The 6,183-nt window shown below is 52.3% G+C and overlaps 1 long non-coding RNA gene across 1 annotated transcript in view; it reads left to right on the forward strand.

Moving 5' to 3' along the window:
- LOC113205781 (uncharacterized) overlaps positions 1 to 647 on the forward strand; it is a 64,171-nt gene extending 63,524 nt beyond the window's left edge. The window contains exon 3 of the long non-coding RNA XR_008011479.1: positions 569 to 647. This is a non-coding gene — a long non-coding RNA (uncharacterized LOC113205781). The remainder of the gene's footprint in view (positions 1 to 568) is intronic.
- Positions 648 to 6,183: the final 5,536 nt, after the last annotated feature.

Raw genomic sequence — 6,183 nt, forward strand, 5'->3', positions numbered from 1 at the left:
GGAGGGAGGCCCAGGGGGGCCCAGGGGGGCTACACCCCTTGTTCCCTTCATTGTGGGGGTGGGCGCAAGCACCATAGCCAACGCAGCCGGGGGAGGGCTCTGATGGGTCATCGAAGGGTGTACGGATTGGCAGTATGTAGGTGGAGGGGAGGCGTGTTTGGCGATGGCGGCCGACTGGCGCGCGCAAGCCGGGGCCGCGTCTACGTAATGAGATTGGCTGGCCCCGCTGGCGTGCTGCCAAGGAGAGGCCCCCCCCCCTCCCCTCTCCCGGTGCGCCCACGTGTGTTTGGTATGTTAGTGCGAGTCAGCAGCGTGGGGCCAGGAGAGGAAATCCTATTTCAGCGTCCGGTAAAGCGCCCGAACCTAGTTTGGACAACAGATGTTGATATTCTCGCCGTCTACCTTACCAAGCGGATAATTAGAACAACAACTTTACTTAATCTAAAGAAATAGTACTTGTAAATGTACTATTTGGTCTTTCGGTTTGCAGGAGAGAAACTATTAGCCAAAAGCTGCGCAGGACACATGGAATCGAGGCACTAATGGTTGTGTTTTTGTCTGATTGCAGGCGGTGACAGCCAGATGGATTCCACCATACGGGATATTGGTAAGCTGAAAGTACACTCAAGCAGAATGGACTTTCGCGGGAAAGTAGTTAAATTGTTTACCGGTAAAGTCGGCCGACTTGAATAGTCAAACTTAAATGCGCGAGATGAAGCGGGTTTCTAGAGCAATACGGATGTCTAACACACCAAAGTTGTGGGTTGTGGTGTCGGGAGGAAGGGGCGTACCCCACGGGCCAGCTCCATCCGTTGGCCCCACTCACCTGCTCGCACCAGCACCTTTAGCCTGCAGCAGCACCTGCTTTCAATATCCAGGGTATTTTTTCCCTTTTCTCCCCACTCGATTTAACCATCGGAAAGTAGAAGCTCGACAGAGCATTCTTTTACTTTTCTCTTATTCCCAAACAGGGTTCACGGACCAGATCGCGCTGCCTCGGGATAATTTGGCATAGGCACTGTGAAAAATTGAGTTGTACGGCAACACCAATTGACCTGACTTTTCTGTACCCTTTTCGTTGTTTTTCAAACGGTGGGGAGGATTAATTGATTAGAGATGGAGATTTGCAAAAAAATAAGTTCGCCTGACTGCATATATCAAGCAGCGCGGACTGGCTCAGTTGTTTAACACGTATTTGCTCATGAGAGAGAGGGAAAGAGAAAGAGAAAGCAGAGAGAGAGAAGGGGGGGGGGGGCGAGGCCTGCTCAACTCCGTAATTAACGGAAGTAAGGGTGAGTTTCAGTTCATTCCACACCCTTTCTCGCTTAGACAAACACGATCCCTCTCTCTTAGGCACACATACACGTTTATGCCCCCTCTCTCTCTCTCACACACACCACGGCTGTTTCCTCCCTCTCATCTGCGAGAGCTGTAAAAATATTTGATAGAGGTGGGGAAGGATTTAGCAAGATAAAACTTTGCCGCACTTCATACGTTTTGAAAGCAGTTTTCCCTCTCACGCTTCTTCGCTCTCCCATACATCCTGCGCTCGTGCAGGGGCGGGAGGTGGGGGTATGAGGGGGAGGGGTACTGTGGCTCACGGCAGACCTGCCCGGCGCGGTCTAATCGACTCAAAGTTAGTTGGCCTTGACGGGCGGCTGATCCTGTAATCCTCTCCAGGTTCAGAGTTGAGTTATCCAAGCAAGTTGTCGCGCGTGTGTGCGTGTCGCGCTGCCTCAGACCCTTCCCTAGACCAGCCATCACACCTACCCTCCACCGACACAAAACGAAATCTGCCTGATTTGTCCGTGCTTATCACTATTCACAAAAGTCATCCCAACAGATTTTTACAAACAGCTGGAAATCATTTCTGGCCAGAATCGGGGACGGACCAGAGCAGGTCACTGACGTCAACTAGGGCGCCGTATTCGTGTCGTATACACACCCGCTGTAAAATGCAACAGAAACAGCCTTTTTCTTCTCCCAGGGCAGAGCGTGTCTTCCCAGGGAAATAGGGTGATATTGGCACAAGGCAGGCGTGGGAAGCATCGAAAAGAGGGTAGGGAAAGAGGGGGATGGGGTTAGAGGGGGGGTGTAGGCTGGAGAGGAATGGAGCCAGGGATAGGCAGTCCGCCTCGTCGTAAACTACATTCCACATCACGGACTGGAGGGAACGGGGCTTTCTGCGGCGAGAAGGATAAGCGAGGGAGTGCTGGGGCAGGAAGAGAAGGAAGAAGGAGAGAACGGTGAAGTTGCACCTGGTGAAGTTCGCAGTAAACAGCGAGCGAGAGGAGGACGGCCCCGAGAGACTAATGCACAAGGAAGAAAGATCGCCATTTCGAGATTTCAATAGGTGTGTGTACCAGGTGTATCGTTGAAATGCCCTCCAGTGTTTGCCTTCTGCCTTCGTCCGTTAGGGGCCACACTGTTATTCAAGGAATGTGACGTCACATTCGTTTCAATGTGAAACGTGTCACATTCGTTTGAATATTGTGTCACATTCATTTGACCGTGACTTCACGTGAATTGATGCTCAAATGGGCCCAGGCATTGGCCGATTCACGTTTAAACGAATGTGACACAACATTTAAACGAACGTGACACGATTTACATTGAAACGAATGTGACGTCACATTCGTTGAATAACAGTGCATATGGCAGATGGTAGAAACATTAGCTCAGAGTCAATATTAGACTACTACAGAAACATTAATTCACAGAGTCAATATTCGACTACTACAGTCAATTATCGGTAAAAATAGCTCAAGTAGTTATTTTAGAAACTAATAGTTTATAGGTTATTGGTCTAAATGCCAGCAAATATGTTAGGTGGCAGAGCGAATATTTTTTCCGTGTACTGACGAAATAATGATGGTCTGCTTTATTGCGTAATAAATATAATTTTCTGTTTAGTTCCTTAATTTTTTTTAAGATTGTGGCAAATTGCACAATTTAAAAGCAGCTTCAAAAATGGTATGAATTTGTGTACTTTTATACGTATTTCGCGCAACTCTTCTGACGCGTGAATATGGCCGTTCTAAGCAACGCCGCGGCGCCTCACACACACACACCCCGCTCATAAAGTTTACGAGCAACACGTGCTCGCGACAACGCAGACGCAGTCTTGTTTGACCATCGTCATGTCTTAGCAATGAGCATGGCGCCACGGCCCGGGGGGAGGGAGGGGGAGGCGGGAGCGTCAAGACAGAGTGCCTCTGGAGAGCCACAACAGCCGGACCCGGCCGGCCGGCGACCCCGGCAGGGGCAGGCGCCTGTGACCGAGCGCGTAGGCCACCCGGTGGGCGCCCCCGCGCGGCGGGCTCGCCTACCAAGGGGGGCGCTCGGGGCTGTGCTGCCGGGCCGTGCTGCCGGGCCGTGCGCGGGCGGAGGGATAAGGGAATAAGCGCGGAGAGCAGAAAGTGCCGCGGTGGCGTCTTTATTGGGGGCGAGCCGAGCTCGGAGCCGAGCCAGCCGGCATAACGACCAGCGCCTCGGCTCATCACGGCTCGGCTCAGACTGTCTGTAATTACTTTCCCCTCCCCGCCGCCCAGCACAGCGCTCTATGGGCGCGGCGCCAGCCCAGTACGGTCCCCCCATCATATGTTGCTTGTACTGCTCCGGACCGATAATCCGACGCACACGCGCGTGCAGCCGAGGCTACACTTTGGCCGCACTTTGGGAACTTGGAATACACTTCGGCAAGATTCATTCAAGCCAGCTTTTAAGCGTCAACAAATTCCTTAATGTCTATCACATTCAATCTAATAGAAAACACAGAAAAACTTTTCCAGTATTTCTTTTGTTTATTGAATAGTGGTGAACGACGCTGGAAAGTTTTTCATAAAATTGTTTCAAAACAATCTGCATCAAAAAAAGGACTCGTCAAAAAAAGCAACACGAGAGCTCCCGTAGGCGGGGATATCTTTTACGCCCCTGAGCGCGACAGCGACAGCCAGGCACCGCGGCGGCGGGCGCACAGGCGGCGAGCAGGCGGCCGGGCGCGGCCGTGCCGTACCCAGCGTGCCCGGACGTTTACAGCCGCGCGCTCGCCCTACTTTTACGGCAGTTATCAATGCTTAAAACGTCCGATGCCCCGCCTTTTGCATCCCGGACTGTCGGAGTGCCTTCCCTCTGCCATCGCTGTGTCCGTTTGCACAACCATTTCGCGCTCCTTCTCCTCGTCGGTCTCACGCCAACACAGGGAATTATTCAGAGTCGTGTGGTCCAGCTGGAATCCGTGCATCATGCATGGAGAAAGGGGGGAGGAGGGCGGTTGTACCCTGCCCGCTGGGTCGACCATTCAGATTTTTAGTGGACATCAAATATCTCGAATATTTCACGGAATATTATTGGAATGTCCGGCAACTTTTGGTGGAATATCGGAAAACTTCTGAAGTATCTGGAATACTTTTGAAATATTTCATTTTCCCCTGTCACTGGCCCGGCTACAACTGACGACATAAATGCCCTCGGTGTGACTGGAAGAGCAGCGTGAATGAAAAACACACGTTTGTTATTGCAAAGTCTGCACGATATATTAGGTAGCGAACTAGCATGACCGATAACCACTGGGATTGGAGAGAGGGGGGGGGTAGACGAGGGAGAGTCTGCAGTGCAGCCGCAAAGATATACGAGACGGGGTGGTTGCTGGCATCAGTGTGAGGGCGTCGGATAGACAAAAAGGTGTGGAAAGCGGAAGAGGGAAAGATAGGGGCACAATGAAGGCAGTGGGGAGGAGATAGGGGAGGCGGGGTGACAAATTCAGTAAAGCCGCGCGACGAGAGCCCCTCAGGCCGATGTGCCGCACACCGGCCGGGGAGCCGAGCGCCGCAAAAACAGGAGTGTGGGGAGTATTTTATAATGATGGGTGGTACAAAAGGGACAAGGGGGCCGCGGCCCGGCAGCACGCACTAAAGCAATTTGGACTGTTTTTGTGCCAAGTTCAACCTACGCGTCGTTTTGAACAAATATGTGGGCAAAACGGGGCGAGTTATTCGTGGTACACAAAAACAACAATACAATAAGTAGTACAAGCAGACTGAAATTTCACTGTACGCAAAACGTCCCCCCGCAGCCGGGGAAAACGCGGGATCAAAGGATTTGGCCGGCGGAAATCTCTGTGTTGACTATTTCTTGCATGCTCCCTGATCCCTCCTTGAACCTTCCAGTCTGGCCGAATGGTGGACGGGGGAGCGCGTTGTTAGGATTCGCAAGCACGCAAAAGCCTTTGAGGCAGAGCTACATATTTTTGTCCCCCCTCCCCCTCCTACCTCCACTCCATCTCGCCCCTCTGAACCTCACCCGGAGTGAATCTGCCCCTCCACCGCCTCACCCCCTCGCTCTAGTCGAAAAGGGATCGCCCTCGCGGAAAGGCCTGCTGTGGCCTCCTGGCCCTTACGCTAAACTCGGTTGAGCGTGGCGCGCGCGATACTCCAGGAATAAGAGGCAAAAGAGAAGGGGGTAGGGGTGGGGGAGATACAGAGAACAGAGTAGCAGCAAGGGCCTCGACAGCGTAGACACAAGTAGTGAGGGACGCCTCCACAGTTTAGTCCGTAGTCCGCCGCTCGCCCGCCCGGGGCCGGCACTCTGTCCTAGCCGCACACAGCCACAGTCACACCACCCCTCCTTTTTCTACTCCCCGGGGCCCCTCTCTCCTCACGCACGAAAGCACTCGATGGCACTTGGAGTAGTTGGCCCTCGCGCGCACATGCCGCCTAGCCCGGCAGCCACGCGTTCCCCTCGACCAAAAGCAGACCATCGGGTCTCGGTTTCCTCCGAGATGCGAAGAGGGGTCAGCTGACTCTAAAAAAGAAACATCCAACAGTAACTTCGTCCTGTCTTTTCAGTAAGACTTTCCCCACCCCGTTTGTTGGTAAAAGTTGTTCAAATTACTGGAGTTTAAAAAATCTTCGTTATTGTCTTATAATTTTTCTTCATCGGTTATTTCAGGAACAATTCGAAAAGATCAAAATCTTTTGACTCGTTTTGATTATTTTTTCAAAGTTAAATCTGAGCCCCTTTTGTCTGCGCCAGAAAGTGTTTCCAGGTCTCTCTTATCCTTTTTAATTTTGCACTCTGCAGCCCGTGTCGGACTGCTCCTCCTGATGATGCAATAATAATCAGCCGACCGGGAAGCGGTGGCGGCGCATCCCGAGCTGATTATGCACAATGACTGGGGGGGGG

This window comes from Frankliniella occidentalis, unplaced genomic scaffold (assembly GCF_000697945.3).
Source record: "Frankliniella occidentalis isolate FOCC.00 unplaced genomic scaffold, Focc_3.1 Scaffold120, whole genome shotgun sequence".
Lineage (NCBI taxonomy): Eukaryota > Metazoa > Arthropoda > Insecta > Thysanoptera > Thripidae > Frankliniella > Frankliniella occidentalis.